At 42.6% G+C, this 16,462-nt stretch overlaps 1 protein-coding gene across 2 annotated transcripts in view; it reads left to right on the forward strand.

Annotated features, from left to right (window-relative positions):
- The first annotated feature begins 3,331 nt into the window (after nucleotides 1-3,331).
- The window catches only part of SPOPL (speckle type BTB/POZ protein like), a 33,160-nt gene continuing 20,029 nt past the window's right edge, over nucleotides 3,332-16,462 (forward strand). For both annotated transcript variants that reach the window (XR_010783938.1, XM_066553605.1), the window contains exon 1: nucleotides 3,332-3,429. The gene's annotated coding sequence lies outside the window, so the exon portion shown is untranslated. The remainder of the gene's footprint in view (nucleotides 3,430-16,462) is intronic.

Consider the following 16,462-nt stretch of genomic DNA (forward strand, 5'->3'; position numbering starts at 1 on the left):
CCACATACTAATCCTTTTATAGCTGTATGTTAATATGCCTTCTTAATCTTTCTAGGAGCAATAAGTAAAATTATTTTAGAGGCCTTTCACATTAAACAACCCTTCCCCACACAGAAATGTGTGCATTGAGAGCTTTTCATAATGAGAAGTGATGGGCAGTCTAAATAGAGAGTCAGTACTGCTGGCTCTGTGTACAGTTAAAAACAACTACAACAGCCATTGTGCTTTCTTCAGGTGTCTTTAGAAATATAGTTTCCCAGGATGTAATTTGGAAATTAAATACATTTAGTATTGAGTTTTATTTAGGAAAATAAACTAGCATAGTCTCTTTCTGTGAACATTTTTTGGAAAGTATAAATACCACCAAGGTCCTGCTAGAAAATTGTGTATATTGTAAGAGCATATTCCTGTGAGTCCTCCTGCCTGGTCTGAGGAAGCATGACCCAGGGCATTCACTCTGAACCCAGGAAAGTTTTGTCCTTCCTCTGGTCTCTGCCAAAATCTTTGTTCTGGAAGTGTGCTTAATCACTTCACCCTGCCTTGTTTTTCTCTACCATTTCTGTCATAACTAGATTACAAACTCTGTGTTTGGTATAAAACATTTGGCATGAAGGGTCACTTATCTCAATTGACCCACTAAGTGCTGCCAAAATGCAAATCACACTGATGCCTCCTGAAGTGACAGAATTTCACCTTTGTGTTATACAACAAACCAACACTACATGGGGCACTTCAATTCAGCACTCAGAGGGTGCAAAAATGGGAATGTGAGGGGGAATAGCAGGAAACAGAACTAAGCAGTGGATGAGAAGTACAGGAAAATAAGTTAAACTCCTGCTAAAACCAAGTGGGGACTCCAGATCTGGAAGGTGGCAGCTGCTCTGCTTGGTCCCCATTTACACACCCCCACAATATCTGAGGGTGAGCAAAGGAACTTTTCAGCCCAAGGGATGCATGAGCTGTAATTTCACCTTTTGACTGCTGGCAAATATGCATGTTTTCCACAACTTCTGTTAATGATTCATCTTTGCAGACTTTCTCTAGAGTGGTATTTAAGGGAGGTGATGGTTACTAGACACAAAGATTCACTTACTGATTTTCTTATGTGCCAGGTTACTCTATTTAAATCCTAAGATTCCCGTTGTAGACTCTTCAGTTACAACTAGGAATGCACCCCTGATTTTCACTAAGAATGACTGAATTCTGCCCTATGAAAGAATGTTGAAACTGGGAAGTGAAAGATGACCAATCTCCAATCACTCAACTGTTCAGCTCACAAGACCAAACATTCTGATACTCTGTGTTCTGTTTGTTTTTCTCAACATGACAAATGTTTACTGTGTTCTCTTCTAAGTAGTGGGCAAAATAAAAGCAGCCTGGTCCCCCTGCAAGAATTCTGCTCACTAAATGGAGTAAGTACTGGCTGTGGATGTAAAGTTGTTTCCTAAAAGGGCTGGTGTGAAAAAGATTCCAAATAAACAAAAACTGCTGAGACATCTGAAAATAGAGTGCAGTGCTGAACAGGTTCATGAAATAGTTCTGAGAGAACCAGTACTACCAAAGGCAGTATGGCCCTGTCAGTGCAGTTTTTCTCTGCAGGATGAATTATCCAGGGCTCTGAGTCTCACTAATGCAGTTGTATCGATTTTGAGACCTTGCTAGCCCGGGTATCCTTACACAGCACAATGCTCTGTGTGTGTATTCTTAGTGCTCATTCTCAACAGAAGCAATTAAGGTGTCACTGGGTCTTAATTGTCTCCATAGAGGATATTTTCTTTAAAGCCCTGTTTGTTTGAAAAACAAAGCAATACATATTGCTTAAGTTTTATTTTCAGACCTCCACAGGGAATTCTACTGTGCATGTAATTTACAAATTATCACACCATTTATTTTTAGAAGCAACTACTTCAGTGATGTAGAGAAATTCACCTGGTTCTAAAGGAAACAGATCTGACCAACAGGCCTGAGAACTGCTGGGTGGTGAACATTTGTGGAGGGAGCAGAAGATTCCTGGTCAGGGGCTGTGGACTGAAGATACTGAAGCCCGTGTGTGTGCCAGCCTGGAGCAGATCTGTGGGCAGGGTTAAAGCTGAGAGCCCAACATCAGCCCTTTACGTGGGGAAAGAGTCACTGAGGACTGGCTCTTCTCCAGCTCCATTACTGGGGAGCAGATGGAGCTGGCGAGTGTCAATTTCAGGTCAACATCATCTGAAAAACAAAACAAAATTAAAAAATAAGTAAATAAGGAGTCCTCAGAGGAGCCCTGCTGACCATTTGGAGCACAGGTCCAGAGGAGGGCAATGAGGATAATTGGGGGACTGGAACATTTCTCTTATGAGGAAAGGCTGAGGGAGCTGGGCCTGTTAAGCCTTGAGAAGAAAGAGTTGAGAGGGGACCTCATTAATGCGTATAAATACCTAAAGGGGTGCCAAGAATACTATACCAGGGTCTTCTTGGTGGTGCTAAGCAAGAGAACCATGGAATGGTTTGGGTTAGGTGACCTTGATGATCATCTTGTTCCACGCCCTGTCTTGGCAGGGACACCTTGCCTTATCCCAGGTGGCTCCAAGCCCTGTCCGACCTGGCCTTGAACACTTGCAGGGATGGGGCAGCCACAGAAACCTGTGCCAGGGCCTCACCACCTTCAAAATTTGTATTTTTTTCCCTAATATCTGACCTAAACCCACTCTTTCCATCTGAACCCATTCCCCCTTGTCCTGTGCTACGTGCTATGTAAATATCCTTGCATCATCTTCCCAGTAAGTTCCCCTCAAGTACTGCAAGGCCACAGTTGGCTCACCCCAAGCTTCTCTTTTCAGGCTGAACAATCCCTTTGTCCCAGCCCCTCAGGAGAGGCGCCCCATCCTTCTGGATGGGCAAGAGAGGGAACACGAGGCCAGGGGAAGGCACAGGAAGCTCAACTGGAGCACGGGGAAGAGCAGAGCTTCTTTCTGGAACAGACTGCCCGGAGAGGGTGAGGAGCGGAGATACTCCAGAGCCATCGGGACGCAGTCCTGCGCCATGTGCTCTGGGATAACTCTGCGAGCCCCGAGGAGAGGCTGGAATCCCCAGGCGCGTTCACCCAAAGCGTTTGGTTTTGTTTGGCTCGGTTTGGCTCGGCCCGGCCCGGCCCACTCGGCTCCCGCCCCGCCCCGCGCGCGTTCCCGGATGGAAGCGGCGCGTCCCGCGGCCGCGTGACCGCTCCCTCCCGGAAGTGCGGCGGGAGCGGGGCCGTGCGGGAGCCGGGAGGTGCCGAGCGCGGGGCGGGCACGGCCGGCAGCAGCGGGACTCGGCGCGGGGGCAGCGATGCGGCTCCGTCGCCGCCCGGGCTCGCCGCCTTTGCCTCCCGCCGGGCGCCGGTGACCGTCACAGCGTCCCCGCCCCGGCGGAATGAGCCCCGCCGCGCCGCCCCGCCAGCGCTGCGATCCGGTACGTGCCGGGCCGGGCCGGGGGTAAGGGGTGAGGGGAGAAAAGCCTTTGTTGTGGCCTCGGGCAGCGCCGCGAGGTGCTGCGGGAGGGCCGGGCCGGGCCGCCGTGCTCTGGGCCGGGCGGTGTCGGCTGTTTGCGGTCCGGGGCTCCGGCGATCCCCGCATCCAGCGGTGCCCGCCTCGGGCTCCCGCAGGCCCCGGGTGAGCGCTGCCCGCCCCTCGGCCGCGGAGAGCCCCGAGCTCGTTCTCCGCCCGTGCCCTCAATACCCCCCAGTGCGGTTTGGTTTGGGAAGTTGACGCCGTGTGAGAAAGCAAAAGGAGGCGGCGGGGGAGGGGGGTGTTGGCTGGGAGGTTGTTCTGGTCGCTCGCCGTGTTTGGGCTGCGGCAAAGTTTGTGGCAGGGTTCGGTGGGTGGTGTGCGAGCAAAGCTCCCCTCGGTTCACCGGCGGCGCGCACCATCTTAGCCCTGGTCAGGAAGTGGAGTTGACTCAGGCTGGTTTCACCTGATGATGTCGTCTGCTGAAATTCCCGGGAGTCCGGGGAGGATTTGCATCACACTGAGGCTGGTCGAGGGCAGAAGTAGGTGAGAAAGACCGTAAAGAATGGAAAACGGCAAAACAAAGGAAATATCGATATCGCTCAGGCTGAGGTCTCGGTGTTTTTTAAGCTGTAGGATACTGAAATCAGCAATCCGTTTTAAAACGTAGCTTTGCTTTGTGACTGTATTCCTAATTTCTTTCCTAAATAGGCGTCAAGAGTCATAAAAATAGTATTTGGACAAAAAGGATTGTCTCGAACCTCCTGCCAGGAAGAACAATCTGTGACAGAGTCAAGCAGGGTCCTTCCTTATTCTTATCAGTTCTGCAGAAAGCATTATTTTGATAGATATCCCATATGGTTACAGGAATTTTTACCACAGTGGTTCTGAGCTAAACCGTTTGTATGACTGCCAAGGCATTTTGTTTTAACCATAAGAAAAAAAGCTTAACAAAAAATGTCTCCTTTTCTGTTTTTTACTAGAAGTTATATTATTTCTGGAAATAAATAGCCGTTTTAGAGGGGTACTTAGCAGTTACTGTCACTTCTGAAAGTATTTTACCTGGCTTCTCTCTGGGCATTCTGGGATGTGTGGCCAGGACAACCATAAATGTTTGTGAAGGATTTCCAGTGTGTGTCTATTGCATGGTTATTTCCCCTTCACTCTGTGAGGGGATATTTACTCAGGAAAGGGAAAATAATTTTTAAACAATATGCCTTTTGTGTATAAGTCTGCAAACTTGTCAGGCTTTGGTACATCAGCAGAAACTGCATTTAACTCTCTTCTCGAAATCTGAGATTTTAAATATCCAGAAATATCCTTGGCGTTATATTCCCTTGAAAAAGCTTTCTGCCAAACTTTTAACTTTGGTACTTTGCAGCCTGCTTTTAAACTGTCAGTGAAAATAAAGAATTACATTCTGTACTTGCATAGGCGGCGCAAGCTACTTGTTGCTATTAAAAACTTGTGTATGCTATAGACAAATATAAAATGAATTTGAAAAGCTACCAAGTTTTCTCTCTGGCTCTAATCACTGATTTCAGCCGTTAGCGCATGCTGTTTACAGTTGTGCATGTTCAGTTGAAATCACATAAAACTACTTTTTTTCCTCCTTTTTTTTTTCTCTAGGTTGTATTTCTCTGTTGTTTTTTGTGCTTTTAAAAGCACATAAACATAAATATACAGTAGAGAGAATAAAACCAGTTGTCATTATCAACATAAGTTGGAGTGGAGAAGAAATAGCTGAGGACAGCAACAGGAAACAGTTGACTTGCACTTAAATCTCATTAACTTCTCGCTTCATTCATTCTTCCCAGGTTTTCTGCCTGCTTTGGCAGACAGTCTGCATTGTTTTTCATATACAATCTCTTCACATCTGTTCACTTTTTTTCTCTTTGCATCCCGTGCCGTTGTAGAGGTGGTGGTAATTAGAAATTTGTCCTGTTGAATGTTTCCAAGTGCTTTGGCATGCCCAGGCATAGGCTTCTATGTGTCTTGCCTTACAAAACCACCTCGGCCTGCTTTTTTCTTTTTTGTTATATTTTCATGTTGATGACAAGTGGATATTTTTGGTGGGTTTTTTTTCTCACAGTTTTTGTGACAGGTTCATATGCTCCTTATGGGCATTTCTGTCTCCTTGTCAAAAGCAGTCTGCTTCCTGTGCATTTAGCAAAACCTGGTTGAGACTAAGGAAGTCTGAAGTGAGATTGTTACACTTCCCAGAAGCAGCAGCCTGGTACCTGTAGTCATAAAATCCTGGGATCTTCGAAATGCCGTGCTCCCAATCAAAGCACGAAGACCATGCATTTTGTCCTGGATGTCCTGGCCCTGCATTTTTGGGATGAAATAGAAGGCATTTGCCTCAGTGCTTGACTAATGGTCTCGCCTGTGATCTCCAAGAGCCTCTTGTGTCTTGGCTCTTGGCACGGTCACAGGGTGCCCAGAGAAGCTGTGGCTGCGCCATGCCTGGCAGTGTCCAAGGCCAGGTTGGATCATGCTTGGGGCAGCCTGGGACAGTGGAAGGTGTCCCTACCCATGGCAGGGGGTTGGAATGAAATGATCTTCAAATTTCCTTCAAACCCAAACCATTCCATGATTCCCTTTCCCTTCTACAAATACATACATTTTCACAAGAGACCTTCCTTCCTTTGATTTCTTGAGAAAATTTCCAGTTCTTGTTCCTGTGACATTCTGTTGCTTCTTGTCCCACTCATATCAAAAGGCTTCCTATTGGAATTGTCCCTTCACATGGAAGTAGGAAATGTCTTATTCAGCTTGTGCTCAGTACTTAGTGGAGATTTGTTGCAGTTCTGTGAGAGGTGGAGGTGTTTTAGTGGTGGTAATTTAGATGTTGTAGTCCTTAACTGAGAAAAGATGGTCGCTTGCCTTAGTTCAGTGGGTTTCTTAAGTGTGTGTAACTGTGTTACAGAGTGAGTATTTTGCATAAATGTGGGGTTTTGGTAATGTTTAAGCTATTCAACTTGTGTGGTGGAATTTTGGCCGGAGTGTATGTGCAGTATTGGAGAGAGTTTAACCTAAAAACCCTCAGCTAGAAACCTCAACTCTGTTGCTTCCATTTTATCCAAATTTAATAGCTTTCCAATGTGTTTTCTGTTAGCCTGGCTTAAAATTATTCTCTATCAGCTACAAGGTTTTTTATGTTTTGTGTAAGGAATCACTTTGCAACCATGCATGTATCTGTCAACGTTGTTGCGATGAGTGTTTGCATATAGCATTTGGGAAATGTAGTGGAAAGTCAGATACTCTTTCAGCTGATTCAGAAAGTCATTGGCATGGAATAATCCAGAGAGCTCACATATCCAAATTCCCTGAATTAGATTACTTATTCTTGATACTGCCTTGCAACTCCCATTTATCACTTAATTTTTTGGTGAAAAATATTACACATGCTAGTTTTAATTGTAACAGTCTGCATCAGCTCCTCCACCGTGGTTCATGTGGTATTTGCTCCTTGCACTATATTGTGACTTGAATTCTTAAGTAGTTCCAAGGGTGAAGTATCATTTGATGTGCAATTTACCTGTGTGCTTTAAGAAAAAGCAATTGTGTGCCAGGGAGAACGCAACAGAGTAGCTCTTGGCATAGGCAGTGCTGCTGTTGGTGTGGAGTAAATGTCTCCAGCCGTTGGGAAACTTCCAAAGTTCATGGGGTGGGAACCTCTTATTGTTGTGCAGTGGAAAGGATCACTGGGTGAAACTTGGGAGCCAAGCTTTCCCTTGGCCTCCTTCCTGGTAGTTCCTTTAATGTTGGTCCCCTCCCAAGAGCTCACTTACCAGTTGGTCAAGTCTTTTGCAAAATCGATTTGCTGCGAATGGAGATGAAGGAAATGGGGGGTGATGACTTGCACTCGATTTCTTTCAAATGCCTTGTTTTCTTGTGTGCTGAATGTAGCAAATTAGTTAGAAAGCTTTTTTTTTTTTGGGTGTCTGTAAAAGGGTTTGGGGTGGTTGCATCAGCAGTTGCTTCCTGAACAACTGGAATTGAGCTTCTCTGGCCTGAAGAATAGCTGGCATAACTTTCTCATCTGGTGTTCTACTTTCTAGTTCTCTGTTCCATGCTGACTTTTTCTTTGGAAAAGTTCACAAAAGCTTTCATTTTCCTGGCTTTCTTTATTCATATTCGGTTTCTAATTGATAAATCTGCTTTCTCCATTAGCATGGCCTGTAGCCTATGAAATACAGATGATTTCAGTACACAGAGTTTAAGTTAAAAACCACTGGGTTAAGTCAAAGAAAAATCTCAACACAAGTTATTTGTTGTTTCAAGCACTTAATAAATTAATCTAGTGATTCAGATTAGCTAATAATTCCTCTAAATTCTTTAGAGGAGACACATATTTACTGTCTTCACAATAGGGCTCTGAATTACTTCATATGTAGACATTACCTCAGCAACTCACTCTTTAGTGGCAGTTTTACTTAAATTTTAAAACGGATAGATTCCTTGTTAACTGAGATTAATTTCAGAGTTACTTGTTTGTAATCAAAACTCTTGATGATAAAACCAGAACTTGTTTGTAATGAATTTATATAATGAGTGGTTAATATAGTTTCTTCAGCTTCAGGGATGGAGCAATATACAATGAAAATATTAAATCTTAGCTCCTTTTTGTAAGTATCAGATATACCAGTGGGCACACTGATATTTACATATCAAGTTGAGTAACTGTTCTTGTAACAGGACAAAATAGTCATTTTAACTTGTGTGTCTGTGCTGTGTACAAAGTTACTTGCAGCAATTATTTGTGTACATCTGGATTTATACCTCGTTTTAGCTGTTTTTTTCATGCATTTGGAGAGTTCCACATAGAGTCTACATGAACTTTTTTAAAGTCATATTATATCAGTTCTGAAAATGTTATTCTGAATGCGAAGCTGTCTGAAATCTCTGGCTGATTTGTGTGATTGCAGGTTAATGTAATGCATTGCTGTGCTGACTGTCCAAGTGGGTGTGATCTCACTCTTGGATCTGGCACTGCACTTGGCATATGGTGGTTTCAGAGGAATAAAATGTATGAAATCTATTTTTCAGTGGGTTTTTCTGATCTCTGTAGAATATGTCAAGGTAGATTTTTTTTGTTTATTTATGTGCATATAGTGAGCAAATTTAAATTAAAATGGCAGCAGAATAATATTTGTGTTGCGATGGGTGATATGGTTTCTAAGAAACTGAAACTTCTTATACTTAAGAAGTTTGCATAAATACATTTTAGACAAGTTTTGCAAAATCCACTGGGCAGGTGGTTGATCCAGGGTAAAAAATACAGTAAATAAGATTTGAATGCTGTTGCATCTCATGAGAGGCTTGTGATTAGGGGAGGTCCTGTCTTGCTTATGGCAAAAAAGGTCATTTTTAGTAACATTCTGCTGAAGTGGGGGTTTTCCCCTTCAAAAAAAAAGAGGAAGGGAAGAGAGAAGGAAAGCATGATATAACTAGAAGTGAAAGAAAAGCTTCCATAGGCAGTAAACTGCTCAGAATTTGTGTGTGGCAAACTTTATACCCAGAGTTAGTTTCTATGATTAGTTATATTAATGAGATCATCAAGTAAAATCCACTTTTATTCTGTAGCAGTGGTTTTGAATATTGTTTTACAGGCCAGGCATCATTTTTAATGATTAAATAGCAGTTGTGTTTGGAAAGGTGCCATCCCCTCCAACAAGTGTGAGACTCTGCTCACTGAGTGCTGAGGGGAAAGATATATGGCAGTAACATCATCAAGTGTTAGTCTGGGTTACTAATAAATTACAGTGTCTGAGCCTTCAGGGGTTTCCAGAGTCACTTGTAAGGAGGGGCTCTGCACTTGGTGTTGGCTGACTTCTTGATTTCTTGGTAGTAAATCTCTTTTTTTTCCTGCTGTTTGTTTCTGTGCTCTGGGAGAGCGTTGAGCTGCGTGTGTGGGGTGGGATGATTCACTGCGGGGTTGTGTCTCCTGTGTGTGCACGGAGGCAGAAAGCAGCACACTCAGATCTGCTTCTGGTCTGCCTTGTTTGACAGCACCCAAGGTGAAACCAAATCTATTTACTGCACAGCCAGGCCACCCTGACAGGCCTGTGCCAGCCTCTTTGCCTTGCTGCTTACTTGGGAAATATTCTTCTGGCTTGAGCAACTAAGAGTGTGTAAGTGGGGAAACTTACAGGAAACTGCCAAGCTTTGGATTGTTTTTGTAGTGAAAAAAGGGATCTCAAACAGATTATATCAGAATGGTTCTTAAATTCTGAAGTATAAGCAAAACAGCGCCTGGATGTTTTTTGAATCATGGAAGTTGTCCACTTGTCTTTGAAATTCAGAAGCCATTTTCTGTTGGACTAATTTGTGAGCTGCACTCAGTCATCCTTCCAACTCAGGATACTCTAGGATTCTATGAGCTTTTAGGATTTCCTTTATCTCTGTGGGTCTAAACCAGTTTAGCTGCAGTCCAGTCCTGAGATGTTAAGTTTTGCTTGCATTGATGGCTTTTAGAGATCTGCTGCTTCATATTCACTAATGCAAGGGTTTGTGCAGCTCTACCTCTTGACCTGTCTTTCCTAGGATGTGTCTAATCAGCTGTTGTGGATTAGTTCAATTTCAAGACTGTTGTGGCAAATTAACATCAAGTGCAGTTTGGTCCTCTGGCAGAATTGAGTTTTAGGCCTTTTTTCTCAATTTCCTAGCTTTAAGTTATCACTTGTTTTTTGCATTAAGTCTGACACTCAGGCATAGAGGAGGCCTGAAATGAGCTGTGACTCTCAGAATCTCCAAGATGCAGCTGTGTGCACAAATGTGACCACTGCTTTGCCATGAGAGGTAACAGGGCAGCAAATGACTGATCAGCCCCCTCCTGAGAGCATCTGTGAGTATGAGCTTTTGCCTGCTGAAAGCAGTTGTACCGATTTTATGTGAGCTTTGCAGGTGATGCCAGTCTGCAGAAGTTAATGAGAACATTCTGCTGCTCTGTACAGCTCCTTTGCAGCAAATGACAATACAGCACCTCTCTCCAGAGAGTGCAGGCCAGTGCTTTCCACAAATCTGATGGATTTGAAAAGAAAAGAAAACCAAAACAACCCAAACCACCCCAGACTAGCTGTGAATCTGCTAGAGAAAGATATTTCTTTGTTACAATTGGCATCAGCTTTCTGTTGGCTCATACAAACTCCTCTTCCAAGTGCAAAGAAGAAAGTTTAAGATTAGCATTTTTGATTTGGTGAACTCTTGATTGTGTGTAACTGAAGCATTAAGGGAAAAAATGTCTTCATTTAATATACTTTTCACATGTCAATGGTTTGTTGGAGTAAGAGTAATGGAGTGAAACTAAGGAGGGGAAAAGATCACTTTGGCTGTATACCAGGAAACAAACCCCGACAGCAACAGATTATTTGAATAGAATATTTTCCCAAGAGGAATCGTGGTGGAAATACACCTCTTTTGGGTCCTGTAAAACTAGGCTGGGCAATGAAAATGAAAAATGCTGTAAGAAATAATCTTGCATTTCTTCTCCAGAGAAATGCATAGATGACTACTGTAGGGGATGGTCTGGGATATCTAGTACAGAGCACAGTGGGTTTCCTGTATTACAGAACAATAATGCAAGGCTAATGCTGAGGCATTTTTATCAGTGAGCTTGGCTGATGTAAACTAGACAGTTTTAGCCCCAGCTCTGCTGAGCACTTGGGCTTTCTCACAGCTGAGGTAAAATTGAACTTCATTTTTCAAAGCCTTAGGATAGGAAAGAAAATTGAGAGAAAAGCCTGAAAATAGCAACTTTACAGTTTTTACAACTAATAGTATTACCTTGCTAATTTTGAGCTGCTGACTTCAGAGTCATCAGTCATAGGTGCACCATCATCCTTCTGAAAAGCTGGGCATTTCCCACGTGCTGGGTTATGCCTTGCTGGGGCCTTTTTGCTGGAAGCACCATGAGGATGTGCTTTTAAATTCTGGAGTCTTAGTTGCAGCTATTTTGAGATGTCTGTGACCCCAGCTGCCTGCCCTCTCTCTGGCTGGAGTTTACTGTCCCCAGGCAAGGGTGACAGGGTATATATGGAGCTTCTCAGCTGTCACAGCCCAGTCCATGGCAGTATTTTTTTTCCTCACTGGAAAAGTGTGGAGAGAGTCATGAATTGGCTCGTGGTGTGGCTGCTGATTGTGTCTCCTGGCAGGGCACAGGCTTCCAGCAGAGCTGTGGGATGGCAAGGGTGACACGGTGAGCACGAAGCACACAGGAGCAGCCAGAGCTTCTGATTTAAGCCCCAAAGCTGGGTTTGTGTAAACTTAGTTGCTACTGTATGGTTCCAGAGCAAATATATACTTAAATAAGCATTTTTTAATATCATGTTCTAAAAAAGCCTCAAACCTTTTTAAGTGTTATGGGCTGCCTCTTCAGTAAGTGTCATAGGGGCTTCCTGTGTGTAGCCCAACTTCTGTTCCCTTCTTTTGCCCCAAAAAGGAGAAATTTTTGATGTTAGAAGTACTACAGGTAATATAAAGTGTAGTACCTCCTTAACCTAACGTTTTTTAACTTAGGGGATGGATATATGTTATTGCAATTGAGTAATTCTGTTCACTCAAATGATGCAGTGATGGAAAAAATCAATAAATGCTGAACACTGTATTTAAATTTTTGTAGGTATATCGTAAGTGTGTTTTCAGAGGAGATAATAACTGAACAAATTGGAAAACTGCCTGAGTTTAATAGACCTTTCAGGCATCTGTTATTGTGTTGTGGATCATCCAGCAGGAAACTTAGTTTAATAGTTAGCTGTTTAGGAAATAAAACAGCAATTATTTCAAAAAGATCAATTGTGAAGGGATGCAAATCCTACTAATTAAGAAAGCAATCCTATTTCTTGCAAAGTTCATTTTTTTTTCTACTTACTAGTAAAAATCATAGGAATTTATGTAAGCTTAATTAGCTTATAAGACAAACTCTTAAAAAAAAATTTCAAGCCATAGGCATTTCATGCCACCAAATAAGTGTGACCCAGGTGGTGGGTGGCTGTTACACAAATCCTTCTGTGATCAATGAGAAAGGAACATGGCTTTTTTCACTCTTAAATAGTTTGGCCTTCATAAGCTGGTGCTGCCTAGAACTGGGTGATCCAACTGGGTGATCCAGCTGGGTCCAGGTGGGGCAGTGCAGAATAACTTTGGCCTTAGAATGTCTTTCACTTCAGACATAACTATTTTGATTTGGTTTGTTTGCTTCCTTCATTTTTTGTATTAATAAATATATTCTTCCTCAGCTAAGAAGTGGGAAGATGGTGTTTTTCCCAAGAATTTGCCTTCTTTGTAATTTGAAAAATGAAACAGATTCCTTGAACAAATAATGATAGTTTTATATAAAACACTTACATATTAATTGTATAATGCCATGTAATACTTTATTCACTGATCATTTAATGAGAGGAAATTAAATAAGTGTCCCTGTAACTACACCATGTTTATTTTGAATGGGTTTTTGGGAGTTGATGTTACTGAATGAAGGAGGACTTATTTCGGATTTTTTTTTTAAAGCCAAACCCTCAAAACTTCATAAACTATATTTGGTTTCTAAATTATGTATTTACTAGGAATAAAAAAGTTGGACAGACAGAATGTTATTTTCCAGTTAAACTTTAGAAGGTGATCTTTTTTTCAGCCAGTGATGAAATATTAGTATTTCCAGAGAGGGGACAAGAAGTTAATTTGTAACAGCTTTGCATTTTGTGCTCAGGAAAAGATTGTCACCATCTGAGTGGAACATGCAGTACATGCACTTGGAATTTTTTGGTGTGACCATGGAGGAAGCCTCTTTGATCCTGGAGGCCTGAGCCATGGAAAGAAGGGATGCTGGAAGGAAGAGGCTCAGCAGGACCTGATCACCGAGTTCACAACGTGCTTTTCTTCTCATTCTTGAGGGAGCAGGACAGGGTCACTGATTCCCTTGGAGAACCATCCTTGGGTTGGATTGTGGCAGGCTGGATTTGACTTTTGGGGTGTGTTGGGTACCCTGCAGCAGACAGTTTGTTCAGCCATGCTACCAGCAGTGTGCTGGCTGCAATCCCTCACTGACCTGCCACCGTAGTAAAGCATTGCTGTTAATGGTTTAATGTGCAACACCCTGTGTGCACCTGCTGCACTGTGCCTGCTCTGGGAGAGCTCCTGGCGTCTGCTTCCTGATCCTAAGGACAGGCAGGCCCAGCATCCTCCTAACAGGGCAGCTCTTCAAACACCTTTATCAAGTGTTTTGTGGGTTTTTTACTGGGGGCATAGAAAATTCTTCTTTATTTGTTCCTACACATGTGGTGCTTTCTTAAGCTAGTCACTTTTTCAGTGAAAAAGTTGAGATAATTCCAGCACAAGATGTAAGAGACTGGGAATTTGCTCTTGTCTAGCTCCGAGAGGTTAAAAAGTAACCTTGTTTAGAATAATGTTGATAAATACTCAGTTTCAGACAGGGGAAACACGATAATATTTTTGAAAAGTCATACTATTGATGTAGGAAGTAACTTTGAATCTTAAGATCTCATCTTGAAAGTTGAGAAAATGGAGATCTGATACAGCTTTTGATGAAAATATGTGCAAATACATATTTTGGAAGGTAGCCTGTACTTTCTTTACTCTGTGTGTGCAGGTAATTAATTAACAATAATCAATTTCACATGGCTTTAAGTTTAGCATAAGTATTTGTTTGACTAGGAGGGCACTTCAGTTAATTCCTAAATAAAATGTGCTTTGAGAATTCTCTTTTTTTTTTTTAATGTTATTTCTGCCTACTTGCTCACTGTAGGAGGATCAGCTCCTGGAAGATCCAAATTTAACAGAATCTGGTCTATATGCAGAGCGATTATCAGGTGAAGCCAATACCTTCATTAACAGACCAGTAGAAGAAGTGATAAGCTCATCATGTTTGGGGTCTGGAAGTACAAGCAAAGAATCTTTGACCTTTTCTTCTTTTTTTTTGAACACAAAGTGTTCAATGAAGACAATGAACACAAACTCTGAATTAAATCAGCACTGGCTGCTGTACAACATTCACTATGAGTATATCAGTTCATTAGAAAAATCTCCAAACAAAGGAACTTGACGCCCTTTAAAAATACATCTCATTTTCCTTTTGAAAACCAGAAACTTCTTTTACTCCATCCATTAAAGCTTGTTTTTCTGTTTCCAGTGCATGTTTGCCCTGGTGGTCAGACATTTCTGCCTGGCCACACAGACTGGTTTGTTGGGCCGTGTCCAGACAGGCACAGCATTGCCTGAAAATTCTTGGAGCTATTGCCTGATAATGTTCCCTCATTTCTGCTGCTTTGTTCATGATAGCCTGCAGAGTAATAAATGCAGGTTCTAGCATGAAAATTGTCCCTCTAAGTTGTTTCATCCTGCAGATAACAGACCTGTCTTCCTGCACTTCACTGATTGAATTCCACCCAGTCGTTCCCTGACTGGTTTTGTGAACTGCAGCTCTCTCTGTTCCCAACCAGTTGGTCTAATAGGCTGTGATGAGGGCTTGGTATTTGGAAAACCATTTTATCAGAGCTGATGACAGTGGCTGATCAATGATTCATAAACAATTTCTTCAGAGTAGTATTTAGTCTTCTCCCCACGTAGAGCACTGTAGAACAAAGGGTGTGTAGTTGCATCTCTGTTCTCACCTTCAGGCTGCCTGTGCAGGGTCCACTTTGCCCTGGTGAACATTGGTGGCCACTCAGTGTGGTCTGGCTGTCAGTCTAAAGACTGCAAAAGTCCTTCTCCAAACTCCTCTACACTTCAGGACAGCATCTTGAAAGCTTGTGTTCTCTCTCACCTTATAGCTCTGGTAAATATCCACATCACCCTACCCAAATCCCAGTTGATTGATTAAATGAAGGGCAGATCTGCAGTACTGCTAGACCATTTCCATCCTTCTCCCTTTTGGTACATGTTAACAGAGCATCAGAAGCTCTGTTTATTCATTCTCCCATTATTCAGTTTGTCTTGGTTGGTCCTTTGTTTTGTTTAAGTTGTGTGCTCAGACGTACTAAAAAATACAGACAGCTCCTCAACACAGACTCCCAGTATCAAGGATTTAACGTTACTGCTTTCTGCCAGTTTTCTCAGTCTAAAAATGTGTTTGGCTTAGTAAATCCATGCAAAAAAAGTGAAGTGTTAATCTGTTCCTCAGAGGTGTATCAGGAGGTCGTGAAAATCACTTTTCTGGTGCTAGTGCTGTAAAGGGGAAACCTTACAAAAAGCTGAGGCTGTTCAGAAGGACCTGAGAAGTGTACTTGGGTAAAATCAGGCCTTCCTTAAATAAAGGCCATGCAGCAGGTGGAAGCAGCCTCTGAAGCACAGCTGCCATGGGTAGAGCAGGTACAGAGACAAGGCAACAGATGGACCTGAAAATAATTGCAAATAACTACCTTTGCTTAGAGTTAAATTCTCAGTGAATCAAGCTGATTTAGCTGTGAGATGGGGAGTGGGCAGATAACTACTGGTAGCTGGCCCAAGGTCACTGAACACTTTCTTAAAAGAGATTGTGTGCAGCAGTTATTTTCAGGCTTTTCCAATTTAGAAACCCCTTCAGAGCAAATTTGACTCAGATCTGCTGCTCCTTCATGGTTACTGGGAGCTGACTGGTCTAATGGGCTGAAGAATCGAGGGAGATGAGAGAAGAGACAGTCCTGTGCATCTCATGCAAATGACAGAATAAGGAATGGGCAGTATTCTTCTTGCCTTTAGCTTTGGAGAATCAAGGAGCAGCAAGCAGGGTCAGTTAGGCTGAGGTAAGCTCTTCTAACCTTTTCAGGATATGGTTCTGTCTCAAAATCCATTGCATTGGGGTAACAGCTTCAGTTGTCACCACTGAGTAGGATGTGCTTCCAGAAGTAATGGTAATATAAGTGTTAATATTTTCTTTATTAAAGCAGTTCGTATGTATCCTTCCCAGGAATTTTACTCTGGGTGGTTCTGTACAGAGAATCAAAACCAATTGTAAACATGTAAGCAAAAACTATGTAAACACAACATGCACAATAGATGTG

This window comes from Molothrus aeneus, chromosome 7 (assembly GCF_037042795.1).
Source record: "Molothrus aeneus isolate 106 chromosome 7, BPBGC_Maene_1.0, whole genome shotgun sequence".
NCBI lineage: Eukaryota > Metazoa > Chordata > Aves > Passeriformes > Icteridae > Molothrus > Molothrus aeneus.